This window comes from Schistosoma mansoni, chromosome 3 (genome assembly GCF_000237925.1).
Source record: "Schistosoma mansoni strain Puerto Rico chromosome 3, complete genome".
NCBI classification, from domain to species: Eukaryota; Metazoa; Platyhelminthes; class Trematoda; order Strigeidida; family Schistosomatidae; genus Schistosoma; species Schistosoma mansoni.
The window spans coordinates 1,361,071-1,375,146 of record NC_031497.1 but is presented as its reverse complement, the minus strand read 5'-3'; the positions used below and the strand labels follow the sequence as shown (position 1 = coordinate 1,375,146).

Here is a 14,076-nt window from a genome sequence, read left to right as displayed (position 1 = left end):
CGGCTAGCTCAGTGGTCTATCGGTTAAGGTCTCTGGCGCGAGACTGGTAGGTCCTGGGTTCGAATCTCGCTCGCGAGTGCGGGATCGTGGATGCGCACTGTTGAGGAGTCCCATAATAAGACGAAACGGCCGTCAAGTAGTGCTTCCAGGTTTTCCCTGGTGGTCTAGCTTCAATTGACTCATGATTTCAACTATGAAAAACTCATTATAATAGTTCAAAACTGCATGATTGACCATTTTACTAAAGTGTACAGACTTAAATGACTAAAGTAGTGCAGAGTTACACTATTTTTGTTGTTGTCTTAATTATCCTAAGAATAGTACAATTAAATAGAATACCTGTAAAATGAACATTGAACACGTTTTAGTCAGTAATATTTGTCACTGTACATTTTTCTACAAAGAACTTTCTTACATTTAATCGTTCAATTTTTTTTCACAACTATTATTTTCAACAAGAAACAGAAGTGTCAGATTATTTCAGTTATTCTTTTCATCAATACCATCATCTTTGTACATTTTAACTGATCTCTTGTTTTTTGAATCTTCCCATTGATGTTTTAGGACTGCAACTGGTCAGTCTCTAATTTGCATATGTGCATACTGTGAGTATTGCCTCGATATAGCCTAAATTCACCCCATTGCACAAACAAGTGGCTATCAGGAGTTAGTGGCCGAGTGGATAACGTGATGGCGTTTGAAGCGAAAGGTACTGGGTTCGAGTCCCAGAGTGAACATCAACCCTGAGATGCAGGTACGTCCAGATGACGAGTCTCGTATATGACGAAACGCTCATCCTGGATTCCACTGCTGGCCACTACCCATCTTTACTTACCAAATCTGTTGTTTTATTTATATAAGCACATAAACATTGGTACAAGGATGCACCGAAGAGATATGCGCCACATGAATCATTCGATTTGTATGAGGGATTGGATACGGCCCGGGAGCCCAAACCGAAGCAGGTGGTTTCCTTAGGGGGCCACACCGAGCCGTTGACCAAAAGTTCTAATCCATAAGACAGTGGAGCAACGTAAGAATATGCAGTCTCATAGTAGCCAGTGACCGACAATAGGTTCATACAATATTTGTTTTCCTAGGATCACGGAGCTCATGTGCACCATTGGATTGGAATCAGGGTTTTCCAACTCCACTAGGTGGATCCTCCGTATCCATCAAAATATGGAACGCTTCATGATTTTACGTGTCATCCTTTGTGCATATGCTATTCTAATCTTCTCTGCATCGTTCCAATTTTAGTATATGTACCGCCGAAAAGAGTACACTAATCTAGCGAGATTTGAATAAACGTTTTTAAAGTGTATGATAGACTAACTTTGTATATATAGATATCTATTTATTATCACGATATACACTATACATAGTCGCTTCAACGTTTAATTTTATCTTGAATTTTACATTCTCACTAGAAAAATAGATACATCCAGTAACTAATTGGTGACAACAAAAGAGATTCATTATACCAGTGAAGAAGAATAAAGACAATTTAGAGAAGGAGACTTGTCTCATTAAACACAGTTACGAAGAATACTATTCTTATTAATAAGTAGTGGCATATCACATGTAAAAAAACAGGTAATGTAAATCGTTTTTTATCAAACATTGTGTATTGATTTAATGTTGATCAGTGGAGACATGTAAATGAAGGATGGATAAATGGAGTAATAATTTTAACTAACAGAACTAATATGGAAAATAGTGGTGTGTATATTATCCCTGTGGATGATTTGTAAAGAATCGTAAGCGCAAAATAACACACTTTGAAGTTTTCATCATGCATTGACCTTATTTAGACAAATACTGAGAACGAGTGGGTATTGATCATCTGTCTCGTTCAAGTTTGAGACTCCTCAGTGGCAGTGTGAATCCACAACCCCACTGTGGATTGAATGAAGGACCTTAGGGGTAATGGTGTAAACTACAAAATTCAACAGTTTCTGCAAACCATTTACACAAATTATAATCATAGCCTCAAAAGCAACCAATTTCGATAAGCAAATCCCGGAGTTCTAAAGGGAAATCGCGACCTTCGGAATCCAAAAATGTCGAGTGTGAAGCAATAACCTACCAAGTGTTGGAAGTGATTGAACTTAGAAATGTAGATCACTCGGCAGTTTAAAAATTAAGTGCATACCTCAAAACCCAATGGTTGTAGGTTTCATCACATGGCAGAGTTGCAGATACACATTGACATTCAGGAATATTGTACTGGACAAAAAAATTGTCTAGTAATTCTTGGTGTTTTAGTGGTTGTCTAACTAAGATCAGTTCGTGATTCAAACTATAAAATAATGTAGTTTTAAAGTAATATTCAGTAAAAATATATAAAAAAGTGAGTAAAGATTGTTTAGTGAGATTACAATTTATAGACGAATTTGAGCGACACCAAAGTAACCTTGAGAGTATCCATCTGATATCTAGGACTAGATGAGGGTTAGAAACCAGTGTAAGGAATTAGAATTATAATTTACAGTTGATGGTTAAGGTTATGAATTAGATTTAGGGTTTTTATTATGAATTGACATCAACTAGAACGCCAAAACTGTATATTTAGCCAAATGGATGAATGAATTTGGCACCGAAACAAAAGACCTGTTATCTGATATTTGATTGATTCATCCATAGATTATAATCACACCCCTATAAGTAAATCAAAATAATTTGAATTAGTATTATTTCGATTATTAACAAACAAAAAAACAACACAAAACAAACTCAGTATAATTTCATATAGTTGAGATCATGAGTCAATTGAAGATAGACCACCATGGGAAACATGGAAGTACTGCTTGACGGCCAACTCGTCCTATTGTGGGACTCAGCAGTGCAAATACATGATCCCGCCTCACGAGATTCGAATCCAGGAACTATCACTCTCCCGCGCGAGCGCTTAACCATTAGACGACTGAGTTGGCCAGCATCCAACAGTGTTAATGTTTAACTTCAACCGATCCACGAAATTGAGCGACACATCCACCATTGTCTTCAGTGAGTTCATATCTCATAACAGACTTGGTTGTACTCCACTGGTCACTGTTATATCCTAGCGAAGACATAAGTACGGGTAACTCCCAGGACCTATTATTGGGCTATTATTCTTATTGTATAACGATTGAGTAACTAGATTGTGCATATCTATATTCATCTTATTATAAGCTTCACTTTGACCTATTGATTATTATTATACAATTTACTGTTCCTACACTGTACTCAGTAATTGATTATTGTCTCCCATGTTCACAGCCACATTTGGCTTGATTTTGTACAAATATTATTTTCTATTTGATGGTGTGATGCGGTCTATCTGTCTGGTATATAAACAAAGTATGCTTGAAATAAACGATTGGCATAGATTCGCATAGCTGAAGCTGTAATCGGTGTTCTGGACTCAAGTGGAAGGGCTAGGCGGATTAGGACCAATAAGGACGCGAGGTTACTCATACTGATTGGACGTCCTTGATTATCACCGTGTCAAGTTCGAAGAAGTCATATTTATAGTGGTGGATAATTAGCGACGACTTTGAGCAAGTCACAACAATTGGCGACGACCTTGATCAAGTCATAACAGTCACTACTTCTCATTAGAACCCAAGGAAATACCTCTTGAAGTCAATCAATAGTGAGCATATGTTGATCATTATCAGAATGGGGGTTTTGTGGAGATCTTTTTAGTAATTTTAGATAGTTAAGATCATGAGTCAATTGAAGCTAAACTCAATATAAATCTTAACATCATTTCTATTCCATGAACGGAGAAAGAAATCAGGAAGAAGCGCTGGAACTGGTTAGGACACACATTAAGGAAAGCAGCCAACTGCGTCACAAGACAAGCCTTCACATGGAATCCTGAAGACCAAAGGAAAAGAGGAAGACCAAAGAACCTATTACGCCAAGAAATGAAGACAGACATGAGAAGAATGATTAACAATTGAATAGAACTAGAAAGGAAGGCCAAGGATAGAGTGGATTGGAGAATGCTGATCGAAGGCCTATGCTCGATTGGGAGTAACAGGTGTAAGTAAGTAAGTAAGAAATCATGAGTCAATTGAAGCTAAACTCAATATAAATCTTAACATCATTTCTATTCCATCACTAATTTTCAACTTTCATTTTAATAAATAAAAACGACTAATAGATCTAAAACAACTCTTATACAACCGGATATTAGATCTACAACAGGAAATAAAAGAAAGAAAGAAAGAGAGAAAAAATTGTATCCTTGAAGCAAATAAAGGAATATTCTCATTCAATATATATATATGTATATTCTTGATTGTTCAACATTGTTTATCATATTCATTTCTTTGTCTATTTATCTATCAGACTAGTTCACTGATTGATTTCAGATGAGTTAGACTAATAAAGATTAATTTCTTCTTCTTCTTCTTCTCATTTATCAAGGAATATAAGTAGTACATTGAAAAGAAAGACATCATCCTGTCACATGTTCCTTATGTTGTTCTTATTTGGATTCATTTATTTATCCAAACCTTTGTTCGTTCGTTTGTTTGTTTGTTTGTTTTTATTTCTCTCTTTGTTTTTCTATGTTGAAATTTTGAATACTTTTCATTTTAGTTATTTGACTTGAACATAGTGATAAAATTTCTAGTTATATAAATAAGATAGATATTTAACGAAATATAGAAAATATGTACGAAAATTAGAATGTGTTATATATATACAAAGACATATAGAAAGGCGGATACATTACACACACACATACATACATACAAACGGAGATAACGAAAAAAGATGAAATCATTAGTCAATTGAAGCTAGACCATCATGGAATACCTGGAAGCACTCCTTGACGGCCAACTCGTTCTATTATAGGACTCCTCAGCAGTGCACATACACGATCCCGCCTCACGAGATTCCAACCCAGGACCTATCAGTCTCGCGCGCGAGCGCCTAACCTCTAGACAACTGAGCCGATATCCAACTGTGTTAATGTCTAACTTCAACCAATCCACGAAATTCAGCGACACATCCACCATTGTCTTCAGTGAGTTCATATCTCACAACAGACTTGGTTGAACTCCACTGGTCACTGCTCCCCACTAGAACTCCAGGACATATATCTTGAAGTCAGTCATTAGTGATATGATAGTAATCAGAAGGGGTTTGTGGAGATTTCAGTATTTCCATAGTTGAAATCATGAGTCTATCGGTTAAGAGCTCTGGCGCGAGACTGGTAAGTCCTGGGTTCGAATCTCGTGAGGCGAGGTCATGGATACGTACTGCTGAGGAGTCCCACAAAGAACGAGTTGGCCGTCAAGCAGTGCTTCCAGGTTTATCTTGGTGGTCTAGCTTCAATTGACTCATGATTTTAACTATGAAGATACTAAACTATACACAAAACCCTTTCTAAAAAAAGATGAAAAGAATGTAATGTAAAACTTAACACCATCCTTTTTGATAATAAAACTATCATATTTGGAAATAAACTACAATTGTATTATCCTGTTGTAAACACTTCATAGTGAACAAAAGTACTGATACAACCTTGAGATATAAGTTATAGTAGATGAAACTACAATAAATACTATACCCGTTACACAAGTTATTAGCCAAATGAAATCATTAGCTTCATCTGAAATAAGGTGCTTTTCGAGGAAATAAGTAATGGGTTCTAGTGTCGCTATTAATATCAACACTGGTGTCCATGTATATTTAGATCATGTGACACAAGTAGGACGAAACATGTACTGTCTATAAGAATTGATAACTGTCTGACGATGTGAAATATTAGCTCCATTGTCGAGTCCTAACTGAGACTGAGTTCAAATATTAGTATGAATGGTTGTCATGTTATCATCATGTGCTTTTGACCTGACTTTTTTTATATACAGAAAGAAATTATGATATATCTTTAGTTCCTACAGCAAAATATGACTCCTCTTTAACAACTAACCATCATTCAGTCTTAACCCTTATATTAAATATGCTACTAACCCTTCTAGTTTTTTTTATCCCTTTTGTGTTTCATTGATTCAAGATATGAAGCATTTTTATTGAACTAATTATATCCATAGGACGTTGGCAACTGCTAGTGTGAAACATTGAAATATGATGAATTTATGTTACCGTGTAAATTGCGTTATTTTCACTTTTTATCTGAATTGTTCCAGTTATCAATATTTAAACAAAACAGATTTATGTAATGAAAATACAAGGAGGAATGTTGTATCTCTTTGAGTTATATTGTATCATATTATAATCCAAACATTCTATACGACCTAAGGTTATCCTAAGTGAAAGAAGCTGCAGAACATCATACTTCATGAACATACAAAGCCCTGATTTTCTTCTTTTCTTAGTCTGTATGACGATTGCTTAAATTATTTGAAGGACTCTAGATTTGGTAGATTTTAGTAGACAAATACTACCAAAAAATGATTGATTTATCCCAGTGTGGTATGTGCTACTGATGTTGATAGATATAAGTAACATGTATCATCAATCAAAAGTGAAATACTTGTTGGCAGAAGGTTAGGAAGTTCAAAAAAAAGAGAACGAGAACATAGAATGATCAGTGTGGAAACGAAAGAATAATGAATTCTGAGACGATTGATTGACATTTGTAAAAGGAACAGTCAAGTTTGACACTAATCAAGTTACACTTGACGGAGGAGCTTTGGATGATGTGAAAACCTTTACATATCTGGGCAGCATCATCGATGAACACGGTGGATCAGATGCAGATGTGAAGGCACGGGTCGGTAAAACAAGAGCAGCATATTTACAAATGAAGAACATCTGGAACTCAAAACAATTGTCAACCAACACCAACATCAGAATTTTCAATACAAATGTCAACACAGTTCTACTGTATGGGACGGAGACGTGGAGAACTACGAAAACCACCATCCAGAAGATATAAGTGTTTATTAACAGTTGTATACACAAAATACTTCGGATCCGTTGGTCAGACACTATCAGCAACAAGTTACTGTGGGAGACAACAAACCAGATTTCAGTGGAGGAAGAAATCTGGGCACACTTTGAGGAAATCACCCAATTGCGCCACAAGACAAGCCCTCACATAGAATCCTGAAGATCAAAGTAGAAGAGGAAGACCAAAGAACACATTACGCCGAGAAATAGAGATAGACGTGAGAAGAATGAACGAAGGTTGGATAGAACTATAAAGGAAGGCCCAGGACAGAGTAGGTTAGAGAATGCTGGCCGTTGGCCTATGTTCCATTGAGAGTAACAGGCGTAAGTACGTAAGTAAGTCTCAGATTTTACTAACATGTTCTGTAATTTGGTGTTCAAATACATTTGATTACCCCCATTTGTGTTCTTGTTTACTATACCAGTAATATAAATTATTTGAAACAAATATAACTGTAACATCACTATCAACCATATTATTATAGAGTATTCCAAATGGGAAATGATAAATTATTGATCAAATTTGTTGTCAATGTCAAATACACAAAAATCATTATTTAAAGAAAAAGAAAAAAACCTGGAAGCACTGGACGGCCGTCTCGTCTTATTGTGGGACTCCTCAGCAGTGCGCATCCAGTGCTTTCAGGTTTTCCATGGTGGTCTAGCTTCACAATTGATTCATGATCCTAACTATTGAAATTACTATAATATCCACAAAACGGCTTCTGATAATAATCAGCATATGCTCACTAGTGACTGACTTCAAAAGATATTTCCTTGAGTTCTAGTGAGAAGCAGTAACCAGTGGAGTTCAACCAAGTCCGTTGGGAGATAGCAACTCACTGAAGACATTAGTGGATGTGTCGCTGAATTTCGTGGATTGGTTGAAGTTAGACATTAACACCATAGGATGCCGGCTCAATGGTCTATCGGTTAAGTGCTCTGGCGCGAGACTGATAGGTCCTTGGTTGGAATCTTGTGAGGCGGGATCGTGTATGTGCACTGCTGAGGAGTCCTATAATAGAACGAGTTGGCCGTCAAGGAGTGCTTCCAGGTATTCCATGATGGTCTATCTTCAATTGATTCATGATCTCGACGATTAAAATTACTAAAATCTCCACAAAACCCTTTCTGATAAAACGAGCAAAACTATTGACAATAAGATTGAATACATTTGTAATATTTTTTTTAATCAGATACACACAAAAAAACAAATGAGAAAATTTCTATAATGAAATCTCATTTACATAAAACCAAAATGATTCATTCATATATCCATGATTCAGTTTTATACATTTGTATCTATCTATATATGCACTATACATTGACTATAAACAAGAAAGAAACAGAACATACGATTTGTTTATATAGATATACACATTATGATTACTGGTATAGATTTATAAAAGTAAGACAATAGTTAATGATTATGAATAGGATCCATTTCAAGAATCAATTCGAATAGACAGTTATGACCTTGAATGTTCAACTTGTCTTTGTTTTGTTTGTTTTGTTGATAGAGAAATTCGCAGGTGATTTAAAACGATAGATTAAATGATGATTAAATAGAAAAGTAAATAATCAATATTATTAGTGTAATTCATTGTAATTTTGTTCTGTTTTATATTGATTTACTATGTATATGTTTATGTATATACATAGGGGTAGATATATATTTAAGCTGATAAAAGAAAAGAGAGAAAAAAGAATGATTTAGTGAACTTTCATAGTTGCAAACGTGAGTCAATTGAAGCTAGACCACCAAGATAAACCTGGAAGCACTGCTTGACGGCCAACTCGTTCTTTGTGGGACTCCTCAACAGTACGTATCCATGACCTCGCCTCACGAGATTCGAACCCATGACCTATCAGTCTCGCGCCAGAGACCTTAACCGATAGACCACTGAGCGGGCATCCGGTGGTGTTTACGTTTAACTCCAACCAATCAACGAAGTTGAGCGACCGTTCACCAATTGTCTTCCTTGTTTTCCTTGATGGTCTAGCTTCAATTGACTCACGCTTGCAACTATGAAAATACTAAATCTCCACAAAACCTCTTCTGATTCAGTGAATAATTGATTCAATGAATAATGTAGGTTATTATGAAATGAGTAAAATAATTTGTTTTCTTTATAGATGTATCATGGACTATGAGTAAGTTTCAACTTTTCAGCAATTTTTTTATGATTTCATTACTGGATATTATATATTGATCCTTTTAGTGCTGTGCTTCGTTAATTGTTCACCTTGATAACCGTTATTATAATTCCAATCTTAACGGTGCATAAAATCAAGAGGCAAAGAGAAGCAGCAACTAAAGTTTATTGTCAGATAACTCAGGCCAGAACGCTAACAACACCTGAGCGAACATCAGTGAGCGATCAAGCAGCAAACGAGTGAGCAAGCGAACGAATAGCGAGCAACTATATAGGCAACTTATAGTCAAATTGAATAAGGGCACTGCAAAACAAAACAAAAGCTGATAATAGGATTTGAGTGCATACATAAATGGGGCGGAGTATGAGTCATCGAATGATACTTAGGTAATCAATATTTTGACTAGAGTGTCATGTGCTCTAGTGGTCATAACAGTACAAAGAATATGCAAGTTATATTAACCAAAAGGGTTTAACCAAAATTGACATAATCGAAATGATTGTAGGATGTTAAACTAATACTGATGGTGGTCAAGTTTCACTTTGATAATAGGAGCCAAATCCAAGATAATATTATAAAGTGTTTTTTTAATTTCGTCCGTGTACTGTTATATATATATCTATATGTATTAATAATAATATGTCATCAACAGTGGTTAGCTTCCATATGTAATTCCTTGAGTTCTCGTGAGAAGTAGTAATCACTAAGATTCAACCATATTGAATGTGAGATAGTTAATCACTCCAGGTAATGGAAGGTGATCGGGAAGTTCCATGAATTGATTGACGTTAGATATTTACATCATAGAATGCTGGCACAATGGTCTGCAGGTTAAGTGTTCGTATGTGAAATTGAAAGTCCTGAGTACGATGCCCATTTATTTACCCAGTCACCAGCGTAAAGGATGTCGATTTATTAACGTGATAAGCTCAACTGTGATTAGTTGTCACTAGTTTGTCGGCACCGAGAGTCAATTTACGTGTTGTACTACGTAATGGGGACTAAATTTCAACCTGTTAGTTAAGATAAAAATTTCGACTTATTGAATTTCACAAATGGTAGTCCACAATGTTAGCTGACGCGAAATTAGAGAATATTTCATATTCACAATGCTTCAGATTGTAATAGTCTCTTTGAATAACTGATATAATTCAGTTAAAGCTTCATATTTTAAGGAATTATTTATCCAGCTTGAAGATGTTGAGTAAATCTTGATCTCTCAGACTAATAGTACACTAGTTGGCTTAGAATAAACAATGAACGATTTTCCTCATACGATTTACTCGCTCTGTACTAGATACCAAGCCAACAACTATTCTACCACGCGTCAAAACAATTTAAATCAAGAACACTTAATTCTCCTGAATAGTACGTGTATTAGCCAACAACCGATGATCAATTAAGTACAAGAGATAGAGAAATATATACGACACATCAGATCCCTGTCAGACAGTCTACCAACCTTTCTGAAAAAACAACCAATCACTTTGTACTTTAGCCTATCAAACAAAATCTATTAAAGTTAAACGACAACGTCGTTGAATGCCCGATCAGTGATGTGGAGGTTAAACGTCCCTGTGTGACGCCGGTACTGCATTCGACTCTCGGATGTGGTGTCGTGAATGCTCATTGTTGGAAAGTCCCATACTGGAACTAAATGGATGTCCAGAGTCTTGACGGTTGTTTAACTAAGATCAGTTTATGATTTAACGTATAGAAGGTCTATAAGTCTCATTTGGTGATCACGACTAGCTCCCCGAATGTAAAAATAAAGTAATCAATAAGACAGTTAAAACCAATTCTTAAGATCTTAATTTGGGTAACTATTTTTCTGGATAGCTTTTGAGAAGTTCATTTATGTGCTTTATACCAGAAAATTAAAGTTATTGATTTTCTTATGTTATCTAGAGTTCCATTTAAATTCATGATTTATTTGTAAAGGTTTTTTTTTGAAATGACAATTTTTGTAGAGAGATCCAAACCAACCTACATCAAACAAACACTAGGAACCAGGATGCACTAAAAAAATATTTAGTCTAAAAATGGAACTCCTCGGTAATCAGCATCCACTACCATACCACAGGTGATGAACCTAGGACCTTCAGATCTCAAGGCGAGCATTTAACCTTCAGAAGAATAAGTCTATATCACGTAGCTTACGTATCTAACTTCGACCAGTGCACAATATTGAGCAACTATCTTCCATTTTCTTCGATGGGTAACTACCTCATACTCCATGCAATTGAACTTCACTGATCTCGACTTCTCATTAAAACTACTAAAATTACCCATAGAAGTTAGTCACTAGTAAACAAACAGTAATTCTTACCATTGGATATTGTAAAAACTCTCCACAAAATCCTCTATTCTGATCATTTTTCTCATCAAGTTTATTTAATCTGTCAAGAATATTTCAACGGTAAATGTTGGATCAAGGAGTTATTCAATTATATAATTTATCTAAACTGAAAAAGTTTGCTCAAGACAGAGTTAGATAAAGGATGCTAGTGGTCAGCCTATGATCCTCTCCACAAATGATAACAGACGTAATTAAGTAGTAAATAATTATTTACACTTAATTTTACAATGACTTCTAAATGTTTACGCATTAATTTATAGTTTGACCATTTACATCAATTCTACAATTAGATAACTTGAAATAACTAAATATACCATTCTTAATATGATTGGATTACGGTATCATAGGCTTTAATTTATTCTTTATATAGTTGTAATCATGAATTAATTGAAGCTAGACCACCATGGAAAACCTGGAAGCACTGCCTGACGGCCAACTCGTCCTATTGTGGGACTCCTCAGCAGTTCACATCCACATATTCGAAAACTAGTTTGTATGTATATTCTAAATGATACGTTTGAATTTGTTGATGTTTTAAGTAGTTTAGACTAAATGTTGAAGATACCACCAGTATTGTAGTTTGACAACTCTTTACCAGTATCACCTTCTATAATCGAACCGTGCCCAACCAGTTAAAATCAGAAGTCAGAAGCAAAGGGGTTTAGAAGATATATTTGATGCGTTATCAATATATCGAGAAGCGATTGATCTAATCTGGCTAATGAGCGTAAGAGATGTTTCCCACGCTGTGCTGTAACATGATCTGGTGCGGATGCATAACCGAACGCCTTCAGCTAAACAAGTTCACTAAAACTAATATGGTCAGCATCCAATGTCGAATACTTACAGAGCTATTGATTTTGGGGAATTATTTACAGCTACAATGTCATTATATAAGAACTCTCGTCTAAATTAGAGCGAATAATTTCACAGTATTTAAGAGCCGAGTTGATGTAAGACATTAAAATAGGAATAATATATATTTGTAAAATCTCAGCGAATGAATTTGAAGTAAATCCAACGTTTCACCTGGCAATCTGGTCCAAGCTTTTTCAAGGAATTATATTTCATATTCACAGGACCGATTAGATAAGTAATCCATACTGAAAAAGAAATTTATTCTATATCATTACTCTAAATGTACAATTCATCTTTAATAAAGAACTATTTCTTGGAAAAAAAGTAATCATATTTACATAGAATCTTTGTTCTTTTGTTTGTTTATTGACGTAAATAATAGACATATTCTATTTGTTTCATGATATGCTTTGTGTTTGACCTTGTTTATTATTCACTTAAAACATGATAAATAAACAAATGAAGAAACAAAGAACTCATGGATAATAGAGTAAATCAAAGCTAAACACAATTTCTTTTGTGACTTACTTATTATGATGTACAACATGATTGAATAGTTGAAACTACTTTAGAAGTAAATTGATGAATAAGATGAAAATATGTCGATTTTAGCATCTGGTATAAAGGTATATTATTGACTGGTGATGAGATGGAATATGATCATCCAAAACCGACTGGTTTTTTATTAATTGTCTAAATAATGCTAATCCATGATATCAAACTTCAAATTTGATTAATGTTTTCATCATAGAAAGCGAATCATCAAAATCCGGAAAGCACCGTGAAATTGTCTCTTCTTTCTTTAAGAGTCTTCAACGATGTGGATTCACATGATCTTCAGCCTGATATTTGATTTAGTAACTAGTTGTATAACGCCATGACATTTAAAGTGATAAGTGTAAACATTAACACGGATATAACGTTACATCCAACTGATCAGTCCCAAATAGAACGAAAGGCTCTATATTGATTTCGCTACTAGCCACAATCCAACCTTAAGAAAGAATAGTTCTTTTGTGTTAATCCTAGATGGATTTCGATAACTCTTCAACTTATGGTGAAACGAGTCGAAATGTAAATAAAATGAAAAGTGGTGACAATAAAAATGTAAAGAATGAGGTTGATGTTTCCCCAAAAGTTTTGAACTTGTTTGTTTTCTTCTGAAAAACATTGAACAGTTTTTTAAAGAAAATAAGTCAGTTTGATAGAAAATATTAACTATTCAATGATGTGAATTTTGTTGAGATTATTTGTTTAGATTTCCAAGTAATAGCTTTCATGGATTGATCTCAGTTAGGATACCAGTGAAAATCTTAAAACGATCGATAGCTATTTTATCTTAGTATTGGGAGTGTTTAGGAATACCTAACCATGACCTTGCAAGGATAGAACCTAGAAAGTTTAGGTTTTTTAATTACTAATCTTATCAGAAGGCGTTTTTGTGGAGATTTCAGTATTTTCATAGTTGAAAGCATGAGTCCATTGAAGAGAGACCACCAAGGAAAACCTGGAACCACTGGACAGCCAACTCGTCCTATTGTGGGACTCCTCAGCAGCGTGCATCCACGATCTCGCCTCACAAGATTCGAACCCAGGACCTACCAGTCTCGCGCCAGAATACTTAACCGACAGACCACTGAACCGGCATTCGATGGTGTTAATGTCGCGAAGCGAGATCGTGGATGCTCACTGCTGAGGAGTCCCACAATAGGGCGAGTTGGCCGTTCAGTGCTTCCAGGTTTTCCATTGTGGTCTAGTTTCAATTGACTCATGCTCTCAACTAT

At 35.3% G+C, this 14,076-nt stretch overlaps 1 non-coding gene across 1 annotated transcript; it reads left to right on the top strand.

Moving 5' to 3' along the window:
• Window positions 1-666: 666 nt before the first annotated feature.
• Window positions 667-736, top strand: Smp_tRNA_02403_Pseudo_TTG.1.1. Its single transcript has one exon. It is a non-coding gene (tRNA).
• The last annotated feature ends 13,340 nt before the right edge of the window (window positions 737-14,076 follow it).